Raw genomic sequence first — 14957 nt, forward strand, 5'->3', positions numbered from 1 at the left:
CATGCTCAAACTTAAAATTAATATTAAAAAACGTCTTGTTTTTTTAAATGTATAATGTTTCCTCGGAGCTGGTTCTCAGAGTATGTCCCTGACAAACACCATCAGCATCACCTGGGAACTTGTTAAAAATGCAAGTTCTCAAGACCTACCCTGAGTTCACTGAATCAGCAGCTCTGGGGGTGAGCCCAGGGGATCAACACTCCCCAGACTTTGAGGACTAAGCTCTGGAATGCCAGCATTAAGTGCAGGAATGACTGCATCCCACCTCCCTGATTTCACAGGTAGGGACACTAACATCTGGAAGAAAAACGGTTCACAGCACGTCACAAGGCAGGGCGGTCCCCCTCCAGGGCCTGCCTGCCGTCCTAGCCTGGGTGCCTTTGCAGACCTGAGTCACTCAAACCCCCTGATGAAACAAAGGCTCCCCCGGAAGCTGGGAGCCTCCCTTTGGAATGCGGCTGCATAAAGAGATGAAGCAGCTTCCTTTGTTTTCGGTGACACCCCTGTTATCACAGTCTGAGCAGCTGAGCGCGAGCTCTCCCAGAATCAAAGGCGCCAGGAAGACAGACCTCCTCTGGAGGCTGCGAGGACCTGCGGCCGGTGAGGACGCCCCGGGCTGCAGGCGGAAGGCCCGGGGGTGCAGCGCACTGGGCCGGGCTCCCGGGAGCGCGGCGGGAGACGTGGCGCTGAGAGCGGAAGCCGGCAGTGGGACGGCCTTCTCCGACTTCCTGGCTGCCTGTGGGCCCCAGCAGAAACACGGCGGGTTTGGGGAGGGAGGGAGGGAGGGGGGCGGTTATTTTAGTTTGCTGCGAAGACTCAGCTCCTCCAAGACACTGGCCAGGCCTGGCAAAGCCAGAGGAAGTGGGGCTTGCTCAGAAATAACCTGATTGTATCAACATGTCTCAGCGTCCCTCCTTCTACCCTTCATTGTTTGAGGGGTAGGGGGAAGAGGAGAGCCAAAGCCCAGATCTGTGCGCGACAGGGAGGCCATGCATGCTTTTCCTAGCGGTTGCTGTGCAGGGCAGATCTGCTCCCTACGTCACTGGAATGGGGCGGCAGTGGCAGGCAGAAGGGGGGCTGTGCGCCTGCTTTACCATCCACACCCCCTCCTTCCTCAGCACCTGTGGAGAATGTAGATACATTCTACATTATATGTATCCACATTACAACAGGTATATGCTATCTATCATATACCTATGTTTATACATAGACACACGGTAAGTTGTGGGGTCCAGGCAGAGACTCACTTCTGTTGGACCCCAAAGACTGTCCCCCATTTCCCTGTTTCTTAACAGAGTGATGTCCTTAAGAATACAGACCCAGCCATTTACCAGCCGCGAGATCTCAGGCAAGTCACCTTCATTTTTGTGTCTCAGTTTCTTCATCTGTAAAGTAGAGATATGAGAAGGTTATCTATCCATTGTGAGGTTTAACTTTGTCATGTGTGCAAAGAGCTCAGAACCATGTGTGCATCAAGCATGTTGGCATTTAATGGTTGATTTTTGGGTTCTCCTCTCTAAGACCCTCAGATGATGAGTGTCCACGTCCTCTGCTTCCCACGCACCTGCGGAGGCCCTCAGAACATTCAGAATGAGGTCTGGGTGCTGGTGAGCAAGCCCTAACTCACATTGGAGCAGTTGAGTCCTCAGGGTGGCCTCCTGTATCATGGCAACCTACTGCCCTCTAACTAAGCCCCTGGCTGGAGTGTAAAAGTTGATAGGGAAGGGTGGGCTCCTTAAATGCTCTTCTATGGCGGGAAAACCAGAAGGTGGTGGAGAAAAGAAGTGAGAGAAAAGGGAACAGAACATCGGTGGTCCCTATATCCTGGAGCAGAGGGAGTTGAGCAGCGTGTCATGACTGGATAGCATAGAGCTTGTCCCTGCCTGAAATTCCAACCTCACTTCTTAACATCCCAACAGAGTCCTGTTAGGGACAGAGGTCCCACAGGCAAGGCACCAGGGGACCCTTTTATCACCTCAACCACCCCTGTCACCTGCAAATGGTAGGCCTGGGCTCCCAGCACCTTTGTTCTTACTAACCCATCATGGCACCTACCAATGAGTGCAGCTCTTCTGGAATCAAGTGTTGTTTCCTTCAGAAACAAGGAGGAACGTGCTGCAGCAGAAACACCTGGCTCCTATGTCAACCATTTACTGAAAACCAAAGTTCTGTTGAGTGAATGTGAAGGTTTAGTTGGTTTATTAAGTGCCTGGTGAACTGGGCAGCATCCCAACCAGCAAGTAGAGATGCCCCTAAGTGGTGTGCAAAATGGAAGGCTTTTATAGGAAGAAAGATGGGGGCAGAAGTTATTAGCAAAGAAGAGTTTTAAGTTAGGATATTCTTCTTTTTGGGGGGGAGAGAAAGGCAACGTTTGCATCATACAGGTGACCTCACTAGTGCTGATCCAGAAATTACGGATCAACTTCTTGAAAGGATTCCCGGGATGGATTAAAATTGTTATTTTAAGTCTTGGTTTGCTGTCATGAGGGGTGGGGGTAAGTGACTCCATTTTGGACTTTTCTTTTCTAACAAAGACCCACTTGGAAACATCTGAGTGACTTCCTTATTACTAAACCCAGTGAAACGTTTTCTTCTCCCGTTTCTCCTGTTGGCAGCATGAAGACTATTAACCACTTCCTTCACCTTGCTGCCCATTCTCCTCCTACTCCTACCACCACCCCGTCCTGTTTGCCTCAACAAAAGATGCCATGTTTGAGATTACTTGACACAAGGCCCAGACAACTTTCTAAGGGACCTTGTGGCCCAGCCAGGCAGGGGCCTCAGCCACGCATCTGGGCTTCCTCTGAAGCACTGCGTGTGCCAGGCATGTAGGGAGTCTGGGTTGCATTAAGTGATTTCTATCAATCACTGACAGATGTTCATGGAAGAAAATCGGGAAATTAACATCGGCCAAGTCCAGGTAGTGTGTACAAAGCATAAACTGCAAGTATTTGTAATTTCTGTCAGTCAGTTCTTTTTTTTTAATATTTTTTAATGTGTTTTATTTTTGAGAGAGTGAGAGAGACAGAGTACAAGTAGGGGAGGGGCAGAGAGAGGGAGTCACAGAATTTGAAGCAGGTTCTGGGCTCTGAGCTGTCAGCAGAGAGCCGGATGCGGGGCTGGAATTCACGAACCGCAAGCTCATGAACTGAGCCCAAGTCAGACACTTAACCAACTGAGCCACCCACGTGCCTCTGTCAGTGGGTTTTTGATGAGGCAGTAGGTACATGAAGGAGAATTTTCAAGAAGCCAGCTCTCAGCAGGACTTGAGAAAATACCCATTTTGCTCAGTGACATGCTCTTAGTTATAGTTTAATGAGGCAGGCGGTGTTCTATCCCCGCTGTTTCTAAAAGCCACAGCTTGCCATGTTTTCCATAAATCACTTTAATAAAAGACACATGAAAAAGTAACAATCGGCTTTAGCATGTGTGAAATGAAATTAAAAAACAGTTACAAAAATACCAAAGAATCTGGTGGGTGAATCCACAATCAAGAGGAAAAGGGGGAAATCAATGCCCAATTCCTAGGTGAGATATCAGTTTCCTACCAGGGACAGAATGAAGGCTGCCTTCCAGAAAGATTCGTTATAGAGGGGAAGCAAAGAATGCCAAGAAAAATAATACAGCTTGGTTTAATTAACTTAGTTGAATTCATGTTTTCCTTCTGTCATGGCAGCCAGCTAAAGGTTTCTGGTTCAAGTCACTCAACTCTTCCACCTTTTTACTCTTCTTAGTCTTCCTTCAGTTCTGCACTCCTACGGACGCCTTAGGAAGAGCCTTCATCCAATGAGTTGTCCTAGTATCTTGATGGCCTTGTCTGCTTTGGGCAATTTCTTAAGTCTTGATTTTGGTTCCTGAACTTCTGAAAAGGCTAGTCTGAGTCTTCCTTCCATATTATCAATGGCCATAAACAGGTATAAACTTTATGGAGGGAAATGTCATCAAATCTGTTACACTCTTAGACCAAGAAATTCCACTTTTATGAATTTATAATACCGAAACATGTACACATGTCCAGTTATATGTACATACATGCTTATCAAGTTATATGTACATAGGATATATGTGCAGACTTGTTTGCAAAAATCCAACTTTCCAGGGCGCCTGGATGGCTCAGTCCTTTGAGTGTCTAACTTTGGCTCAGGTCATGATCTCACGGTTCATGAGTCCAAGCCCCACATTGGGCTCTCTGCTGTCGGCACTGAGCCCACTTTGGATCCTCTGTCCCCCCCTTCTCTGTTCCTCCTCACTCATGCTTTCTCTCTCTCTCTCTCTCTCTCTCTCTCTCTCTCTCTCTCTCTCTCAAAAACAAAGAAACATTAAAAAAAGAAAAAGAAAGAAAAACCTTCCATTGAGAGGGACTTGTTCAATAAATTATGCTATAACACACAACTGAATTAATATGTGCCATCAAAAAAATAAGATAATTCTATATGGATTGACCGGGAAATATCCAATAGGTTCTTACATGAAAAACTAAATTGCAATACAATATGTATAGTAAACATTGTCTGCATAAAACATAGAATATGCAGAGTAACACAATCTGAAAGAACAGCCCCCAAATGCTGATGGTAGTTCTGGGAGTTAGGGAAGGACATGGTAGGATCATGGCTTTCCACCTTCCCATGCATGTTAATGGAGTGTGTTTAATTCTTGCTGCTACCTAGATGATTCATCAAGGTATTTCAAGACTGTTCAGTTGCTTCCATTTGACCTTGTAACCGAGTGGAGAAAAACTCTACTGTCTTTTCTTACCTGCCTTATCACATCTTTTTCCTGGTAGAATACATACGCTTGAATGGGGAGAAAGTAAAACTGAGGGAAAAGGTAAGAAATGTGGGTGAAGAATTCACATTGTTAACTATAATGCTTTGATTATTTTTATAAGACATTACCATAAACATTAAACACACCAAAAAAATGGGGAAAGGTCAAAAATCAGCTCACCGCCTTGCTAATCATATGAGCAAGTTTCTGGGGCGCAGCTATTTCGAGTCAGTTCCTGGAGGCCTTTTGAGGAGGAAGACAAGCCCAGGAGTCTGCAAATCCTCTCTATTGTCATTTAGACCCAGCTGCATTGAGAAGGAGCTTTCAAGATGTCACAGACATTGCGATGAGTCATGTGCAGCCTCATGTAGCAATGAGGCAAGGGCAGGAAATCTGAACCCGAGGGCCAGGAAGGGCCCACAACAGCTGGGGCTCTCAGAAGCCAAGTCAGAGCAGCAAGCCTGAGCTCCTCACAGTGTCCACTCTGCTACTGCGGAGCCCACTAGGAGCAGGTATGGGGCAAGGCCACGGCTGGGGGTGCTGGGAGAGCGTGGGCAGTGGAGAGTGTGCTCCTCCAGGAAGCCACCCTCCAATCCTGGCCCCCAGGATCTTTACCCATTCATGTGTCACCTTCCCACCATGACATATAGGCTCTCTCAGCTTCCTCGGCTCCTCCTCGGCCATGCAAGACCACCCCACCAGGTCTCAGGGAAGCCTGAGCTCACACACGACCCTGGCACTAAGATCCCGGAGCTAACTTTTCCTTTCTGAGCTCCGTGTGTGGTGGAGACACATCTGAGGTGGTGAGGATTACTTTAAATTCTCTCCCTCATCATTCTGTTCCCCTGTGAATTTTTGAACGTTCTTTCCCTGACAGTCTTGCTTAAGCCCATCACCTGATATCCCCCTGGGTAACTGCTTGTCACGTGTGGTCTGAGGCATTGGTCCCTCAAGCACCTCAGCCTTCCGTTCAATGCCAGATGGATTACATCAGTGTTTATCTGGGCAAAAGAAGTTCTCTCCTCTTTTCCAGTTTCTCTCCAGTTTTCTTGGACAGGAGGCCGTCATCCTGATACTTTAAACCAATTATGGTATTTCAACACCAGCTTTGAATCCGAATCCTAACCTTAGCACTAACTTCAACCCATGGCTTGTTCCTCTCTCTTTCTCAGAGCATCCTGCAAGGAGACCATTAGCTGTGGAAAGAATTCTAGTATTAGAATAGGAAGAAATCCCAGATACAGTGTTAATTTACAACGGAGCTGCAAGACAGCATGTTTAAAAGGATCTCATTTTCTTAGTCTCATGCAGGTCCCACTCCTGGATGTCTTGGTTTCTAGGCCCTAGATGTGGGGTCCTGGGGAGCATCTCCATGAAGCCTTTGTGCTGGCTGGCTGGTGAGCGAGGGATGGCCTTCGGAGTTAGCTTGGGTCATCTCTTCTTGATTTTCTCACTCACTTCCTTGCCTGGTGCAACCAAGCAGTGGCCTGCAGGACATTCTGTTCCCTGGGTCAGGTTAAGTGCAAGTGGGCGAGGCCTTGGAGAAAAGGGCTTTACCCATTGTATTAGTTTCCTAGCAGCTGCTATAACAAATTACTACAAACTCTGTAGTTTCAAATAACCAGAATGTTCACTCCAGTTCTAGAGGCCAGGAGTCTAAAGTCAAGGTGTCGACAGGGCCATATTGCCTCCAAAGCCTCCCCTAGAAGGATCCTTCCCTCCTTCTTCCACCTTCTGGAAGAGTAGCTCCCCTGGTATTCCTGGGCTTGTGGCTGCATGTCTCCAATCTCTGCCTGCACAGCACCTTCTCTTCTGTGTATGTCTGTATCAAAACTCCCTCTACTTCTCTCTTATAGGGTACATGTGATTCAAAATGAAAACAATAATGTGAAGAGATATCTACACTCCCCTGTTCACTGGAGCATTATTTACAATAGCCAACACATGGAAACAACCTAAGTGCCCATCATGGGATGAATGGACAAAGATGTGGTACGTATATTCAATGGAATGTCATTGGGCCATAAAAAAGAAGGAAATACTGCCATTTGCCACAACATGATGGACCTTGAGAGCATTATGGCAAGTGAATAAATCAGACAAAGAAAGATAATACCATTTGTTTTATCTCACTTTTATGTGGAGTCTAAAACAACAAAACAAAACAAAAAACCAAGCTCTTAGATACAGAGAACAGACTGGTGGTTGCCAGAGGCAAGGGTTGGGATACGGGTAAAATGAGTGAAGGGTGACAGATTTCCAGTTATAAAAGAAATGTCATGAGAATGCAATGTATAGCATGGTGACTGGAGTTAATAATAATGTATTGCATACTTGAAAGTTGTTGAGAGAGTAAATTTTAAAAGATCTCATCACAAGAACAAAAATTTTTATAACTATGCATGGTGATTGATGTTAACTAGATGGACTATGGTGATCATTTTGCATGTGTACGTATGTCACATCACTGTTATAACATGAAACTAACATATTATATATCAATTATACCTCAACTTAAAAAGAAAGAATACATGTGATTTCATTAGGGTCCCATTCAGATAACTCAGGATAAGATCCTCCCCTCAAGATCATTAACATCATTAAATCTTTTGCCCTATATGGTGATATTCATAGGCTCCAAGGATCATAACATGGACATATCTTTTGGAGCCCCCATTGGCCCCACCACACCCACCCATGATATTTTCATAGAGCTTAGCCAGATGTCAGATGTCAAGTATTGAAGGGGGTCAAAATTATTTACACAAACAATCGCCTCCAAGTAAATGAGTGCAGGAGTGAGTCAGTACCCAGTCAAGATTTGTTTCTCTTTTTCAAGTGCTGAGTTAAGTTGACTCAACTCTCCTCTGCTACTCTGACCCTTGTGTGTGCCTGCTGGGCCAATTCAAGATAGTTCTTCTAGGTTTGGCCCCAAGATACTCCTCAGGGCAAAGTCAGATGCTTGATTTGTGGGAGTGTGTTGATAAGAGGATGCTGTACTGTGATTAGGGAAATACTAGACTCAAGTCCTGGGTCTGCCGCTTACTAGCCATCTCTCCTTTGACAAGACACTTGCTTTCTGGTTTTCTAACCAACAAACAGGGGCAAGAATATCTCTACATTTTAGGATTTCATTAAGGATTAAATGTAAACATATATGTATATTAAAACCCAAATCAGCACCACAAGAGTGGCCCTGTGCTAAGAAAAGGGGAGGTGTGCAGGCTGGTTGTCCTAATGTCTACTATCAATGGAGCTATATGACTCAAGTCTTAGCTGTCCACTCAGTCAGTTCAGGAAGCTCCAGAGACTCCGAGGGCACCCCTACCTTCCTCCACCGAACCTGAGAAAGTGGCAGTGATCAGAGGTCTCTGTACATAAGAAACAAAACTGGATTCTGACAGAAGATAGTCACTGCATGATGCAAGATGATTTCTCCCTCCTGGTTCCTATCTTAAATACACAAATATATTAAGAGTCCCCAAAAAATAGGATAAAGAGGGCATCTGAGGCACTAAAACTCCTTTTCTGCACTGTGATTCATGAGGCATTCTCCCCAGCAAGAACAACTCCCACCAGGCTCAGATTGAGAGATTAAATGCCCCCTTGGCAAATCCTCTTCTCTTGGGAGGGCTGACCATCATATTTGCTACCATCGCCATCATCAGCAATGATAGCAGTTATGTTAACAGACACCATGAAGACACAGCACAGGAAGTGGTCCTGACTTGCACCTTGAGCTCTGAGGCCCTCTGGGGCCTCCATTCGGATCTCCCTCACCCTTGCCCCTTGACAGTCTGCACATGCTCACATGTCCATCCACCCAGCCCCACACAGGCCGCCAGCCAGAGCTAAAATGTGAAACCAAACTGTGAGCTGCTGTCAATAAGCAAAGCCTTTAGGGATTTTTACTAAAATCCAGTCAGGATCTGTGGCTTATTTATGAACTCCTGTGGCTTTTTGACTTCTCTGACTTTTGCCAAATTGCTGACATGTTTTTAAATTATCCAGTTTTTGTTTTTCCTTCGTCTCTGCTTCTTGGGAAGATAAAGCCTCAGGCATGTGGTCCTAGTCTGTTCATAACAGTGAGGGTTTTCTGGGCCATTGCCTCCCACCCAGATCGCCATTCACTTATCATTTCAACCCAAACCTCAGAAGCAGTTAGCCCTTAGGAACACAGAAAGCAGGCAGTTCCGAGAAAGAAGCTACAATACAAAAAGGTGTTGTTTCTTTTCATCTATGTAGGCATATAGTGGGAAACTTTGTGGGAATTAAAGGAATTCCCAGGCAGTATATGTGCTTTAAGCAGGTGATCTCTAATTGTCCAGGCAAATCCAGAAAACCCCCTGTTGTTTCCAGGACTGACATGATGGCTAATGTTGAAGACTGTTTCATCCAGAGCTATGACTTGTTTTATAGTAGCTCTGAGGACAGTTGGCTTTGTCCTGCTGAAAGGGTCCCAGAAGATTTTGCTGTGGGCTGTCCTCTGAACTCCACCTAGTCCTCCTTACCCTACTCCATCTGGGAAAATTGTGGTGCTAACGCTCCCCAAATTCAGCATTCCTGCAAGGTTCGGACTGGGGCTGATTAGCACGTTGTAACTTTCAAATTAAACACAGGAGTTCTCCATCTTCATTCGGGTTCTACACAACTACTCTACAGAATGCTCACAAGAGAACATCAAAAGAGAAAAAAAAAATAAGCACCAACCTCCCACATCATAGCTGGGATTGTCACTTCCTAAAAGAACACTCTCACTTGCCTTACCCAAGCCTGTGAAGGCATCCTGCATGAGTTCACTCAAGATGTTGAAATCACTGGCCAATGTTCATCTCTGTGTTAGGTGTACCTGCATGGCCCCACGTGCACTCACTGTTGGTCTGTGGTGCTTTGAAACACGTTCACAAATTCTTGGGACACTCCCTTCAAACAGTAAACCCTTCCCTTTGAGTGTGGTGGCCTTGGTAACTCACTCCTGACAAATAGAAATACGGCAGAAGTGATGGTATATGCTTCAGAAAATAGAGGTATTCATTTTTTTATTGCCATGTAACAAATTACTATGAATTTATCTTAAACAACACAAATGTATTATCTCACACTTCTTTAGTTCAGAAGACCAGGTCATGGGGTCTTCTGCTCAAGGTTTCATGGCCTGAAATCTGGTGTGGCCAGGACTGAGATTTCTTCTGAAGCTCTGGGTCCCCTTGCATGCTCACACAGGTTATCACCAGATTTCAGTTCTTTGCAGTTGCAACACTGAGGTCCCCATAATCTTGCCAACTGTTGGCTGGGGATCTCTGCCAGCTCCTAGAAGCTGCTCTTGGAGCTCTGGTGCATAGATCCCTCCACAGTATAGCATCCTGCTCCTTCTAGGCCATCAGGAAAATTTCTGACATCAAATCTCTCTGATCCATTCTAAGGGGCCACCTCAGCAGATCAGGCCAACCCAGGATCACCTCCTTTGTCATTAACTCAAAGTCACCTTGTTAAGGGTCTTAACTGCAATATCCCTTCTGCCAGGGGGGTGAGATCCCATCATATTTATAAGTCCTGCTTACGTCCAAAAGCAAGGCATCACACCAGGGGGCAGAATTGGGGGGCAGCAGGGAGGAGCACTCCAGAATTCTGCCTCTCACTCTGAGTCATCAAAACCCCTGTGTCTGGGAATGTAAACTGGTGCAGCCGCTCTGGAAAACGGTGTGGAGGTTCCTCAAAAAACTATCCATAGAACTCCCTTATGACCCAGCAATAGCACTGCTAGGGATTTACCCAAAGGATACAGAAATGCTGATGCATAGGAGCACATGTACCCCAATGTTCATAGCAGCAATGTCAACAATAACCAAAACATGGAAAGAGCCTAAATATCCATCACCTGATGAGTGGATCAAGAAGATGTGGTATATATACACGATGGAGTACTACATGGCAATGAGAGGGAATGACATATGGCCCTTCATAGGAAAGTGGATGGACCTTGAGGGTGTCATGCTAAGCGAAATAAGTCAGGCAGAGAAGGACAGAAACCATATGTTTGCACTCATAGGTCTAACAGGAGAACAGGAGAAACCTAATGAAGAACCAGGGGGAGGGGAAGAGGGGAAGAGAGTTGGGGAGAGTTGAACTGAGAGTTGAAGGGGAAGGGGGAGGAGGGAAAAGAGGTGGTGGTGATGGCAGAGGGCACTTATGGGGAAGAGCACTGGGTGTTGTATGGAAACCAATTTGACAATAAACTATTAAAAAAAAAAAACCTGTGTCTTCCTGCTTGTCTTGTTCCTTCTGTCTGGGATTTCTCACTTTGGAGAAAGCCAACAGCCATAACATGAAGACACTCCAACAGCCCTGTGGAGAGGCTGATCTCCTATATGGCTGGCAGCAAGGAACCAAAACCTACAAGCAATAGCCATGTGAGGAGCCATCATGGAAACCCAGCCTCCAGCCTCAGTCAAGCCTTCAGATGACAGCGGCCCTGTCCAACGTCCTAACTTCCACCTCTCAGCAGACCCTGAGCCAAAACTGCCCAACTAAGCAGCTCCCAGATTCCTGACCCTTAAAACTTGTGTGATACAATAACTGTTTTCTGTTTTAAGATGTTGTGTTTTCAGGCAACTTGTTACACAGCAGTAAATAACTAAGACACAGCCTTAATTCACTCAGAGAACAATTAAAAACAGTAAGAAAATGTTGGATTTAAAAAGGAGAATAAAAGTTCCAACGAAACTACTTTCTATTCTTAAAGACAGAGCTTTCCTCTGGGCCTTTGTCACACCAGCCAAAGACTCTTAATTACACTGTGCTCACCACTGGACCCCTTCCCTCCTTTGTGGGGGGCGCAGAGCCACAGCGCCAAACCACCAGTCCCATTTCCCAGGGTTGTGGTCCTAGTTCATTTCAAGTTTCTCTCCAACATTTTCCTTGGTTTGAATGAATACTCTGCTCCACACTGAGCACCAAACTCCTCACCTAAGTGTCCTTCCTCTCCACTGCCTGCCTATCTCTGACTGGCCTTGACCCTTCTGTGCATCCTGGCTCTGGGAAGGAGATGGGGCAGTGGAAGGCGGAGCTTGGGTGGCCCTGGAGAGGGTGCATCTGGGGCTTCCCACACCCTGGCTTACAGCCACGGCTTGATTTAAGCCATTTCATGGTGGGAAGCGGCACTCTTAAATCTGGGTTGTTTTCCTCCCAAGCTGTGAACTCAGCACTAGATGACAAATCACAGCATCTCTTCCTCCTGACTATACAGCCACCCCCACAAGCTGCATCCATTCCCGACAGGGTTGGGGAATCCAAGGGTCTGCAGGAGGCAAACACCCAGACCATGCCTTGTGTTTGGATGAGTGAAAAGGGCAGGGTAGGCTTCTGTCCCCAACCCCCACTGCTCCTGGGAATCCACTGCCAGCTGGGCCTGGATAGAGGAGGGGCAGAAGGTCCAGAGGGCCCTGCCTTACATTGTAAGCAGGGAGAAGAAAAGCCATTCCTCTGAGCAGCAGCAGGTCTGAGCAAGTGCCAGCTCCCGGCCCAACAAAGCCAGGGCTGCAGCTTAATTATTGCAGGTCAGTTCACCTTGAGCTCGAAGGAACAGTTAGTCGTCAGAAGGCTCGGCATGACACAGTGCAGACCCCTCACCCGCCCCTGCCGGCGGTGAGTAATTGGCACTAAACACGGGATGTGTCTGGATTTAATCTAACCTGAGCTCAATTACTTGACTTGCCTGATGGAAACCTGCCCAGGCTCCAGGGCTTAAGTGAAGAGGGCTCTGAAATCTTCTGATCCCTGCAGCCTGGGTCCTGTCCTTCCCGCCCTAGGTTGGTAGCAAGATGCACCCTCTCCATGCCAGCAGCCAGCTCTCCAGGTGCTCTCCCGTCCACTACCTCATCTGATCTTCAAGACACAAGCAGGAGAGATGTGTTTTAGATGCGGTACTATAGTTACTCAGTTGAGGAGATGGAGTCTCTGAGTCAATCACTTGCCCCCAGGGGCTGAGCCAAAGTAGCTGAGAGGAGAGAAAACAATGATTGTCCCCTCCTGCATCACTGTGACAGAATGGGGCTCGTCTTCCAGTGGCCAGAAAGAGGGAGACTAATCAGCATGGGCCCACTGGGAAAGACCTGGGTCTTGGCTCTGAGTCACCCACTGCACCCCTTTTCTGCATCTGCATTTGATTTTCTGAAGCCAGCCTGTATCTCTCCACTATAATCACACCATCCTTGAGAGCTTTCCTCCCACAGAACAGAGACACCTTGCATAGGATTGGAGAGACCCACGCCCAACTCCATTGACCTCTTTCCTTTCTTCCAATGTCTTCATGCCTTTAGGCTCACTTCCAGCCCAGCCCTTCAAAGCTACTCAGCTCCAACCAGCCCATGCCTTGGAGAAGGGGTCGCTGCTCCATCCAGCCTGCCTTTGAATTGGGCAGCTCTTGCTGTCGAAGCCTCTCCCAGAGTACATCCAGGGGCTGCTGGAGGTGCCGGTCCCACATTCCCTCTCGAGAATTGTTCTGTCCCTTGCAGGAAGTGGGCATTAGAAGCTTGTGGGTCATCAGGGTGAGCACAGTTCTCTTCACTCTCTTCCATGTAAGCACACATCCCCACTGTGCTGCAGCCATAGGCCTCACCCTACCTCTCAGCCTGGCGAGCAGGAGAATCCTGGCGAGCGGTCTCAAGCAGGAGGTGAGAAGTTTCCAGCTAGAATATGCTTTTGTATGCTTCTGGGCCAAGTAGGCACACCCAGGGAACTATCAGGCTGCCAACTTGGAATCCTTCCTTGAATTCTATCCGAATGCCATACTGTCCCCCAAAGGGCTGCCCTCCAGACCCCTGCCCTGTGTTGGAAAGAACTAAAAGGACACACAATTAGAGGGTAATAAAATCCTCTCACATTTATTTTTTTCTTACAACTCTGACTCCCAGGCTAAGATGATGTCAGTGGGAGGAACAGAAAAATCATATATCTTAGACATAATTGTAAATAAAATGTTGAAGCAATCGGTAACCGTTAAAAGGCCATAACACAATTGGTTAACATGACTTGGGCCAAAGTTAAAGTCCCTGGGTTTGAATCCTGACTCCACCATCAACTAGCTGCGTAATTTGGGGGAATTCACTTAACCTCTCTGTGCCTCAATTTCCTCACCTGCAAGATGTGGACAATGTTGGCACCTGTGTGTTTGGGATGCTGTGTAGATTGAGTGCCCATGTGGAAATAGCTTAGAACAGAGCTATTGGCCTCCATTGTGCTCTCAGTGCATGTAAGAAAGCAGGATGGTGTTCTGTGTAGGCTGAGGGAGGGCGGGGAGGCAGAGGTAGAGGGCGAGGTGATGGGCCAGGAGATGGTGCTGATCTCAGGACTCTTCTTTGGGAAAAGGAAGGAGAAAAGGCTGTCCTGGGGCCTGGGCCCCAGAAGGGATGAGAAAGGAGCTCTGAGCCTGCAAATCATGGAGACAAAGATGTGGCATGGGTCCCGGTCTGAAGGTCAGCACCCGTTCTGGCCATGCCATCATCATGATGAGGTCAGAGGGAGAAACCACGCAGAAAGAGAGACAGACATACAGAGCACGAGGTGGGGAGGGATCAGAGAGAGAAGAAGACACAGAATCCAAAGCAGGCTTGAGGCTTCGAACTGTCAGCACAGAGCCTGATGCAGGGCTCGAATTCATGAGCCATGAAATCATGACCTGAGCCAAAGTCAGATGCTCAACCGACTGAGCCATCCAGATGCCCCTTCCTAAGATTTTTAAAAACACCACCAGGCACCTGACATTATAAGACAATTTGAGGCAAGAATGAGCACCTCTAAATTAGGTGACTCAGACTGGATTAGATACTCCCTGGGTGAGTGTTTAGGGACCTCAAACAAGTGAAGAATGATTCTTTTAGCTCAACCATGGTTGGTAGGTATAAAAACAGCTCTCATCTGAAAATTGGCCTGTGGACAGCCATGCCATTTTTTGGCTCCTTCCTTTAGATTTAGAGACCAAGCCTTATAAGGCATTTGTGAAAACCAAATGTCTGACACCTTTGCAGGATGTGTGAAGCCAGGGACAGACATTTCTGGCATGTTTCCTGCTGTAAGTAGCACCAGGCCTGTGATATGCTAATGAGGTCATTATGGAAATCACAATGAGTCTCCCAGGCGCAAGGAGCCAGCTGAGCATCCGGCCACCAAGCATCATGGGCCTGGGAGTG

At 47.1% G+C, this 14957-nt stretch overlaps 1 long non-coding RNA gene across 1 annotated transcript in view; it reads right to left on the bottom strand.

Annotated features, from left to right (window-relative positions):
- Window positions 1-12451: 12451 nt before the first annotated feature.
- LOC115273159 overlaps window positions 12452-14957 on the bottom strand; it is a 2962-nt gene continuing 456 nt past the window's right edge. Inside the window, exons 2-3 of the long non-coding RNA XR_003900715.1 lie at window positions 13054-13609; window positions 12452-12766 (exon numbers count right to left, since the gene is read on the bottom strand). This is a non-coding gene — a long non-coding RNA (uncharacterized LOC115273159). The remainder of the gene's footprint in view (window positions 12767-13053; window positions 13610-14957) is intronic.

This window comes from Suricata suricatta, chromosome 2 (genome assembly GCF_006229205.1).
Source record: "Suricata suricatta isolate VVHF042 chromosome 2, meerkat_22Aug2017_6uvM2_HiC, whole genome shotgun sequence".
Taxonomy (NCBI): domain Eukaryota; kingdom Metazoa; phylum Chordata; class Mammalia; order Carnivora; family Herpestidae; genus Suricata; species Suricata suricatta.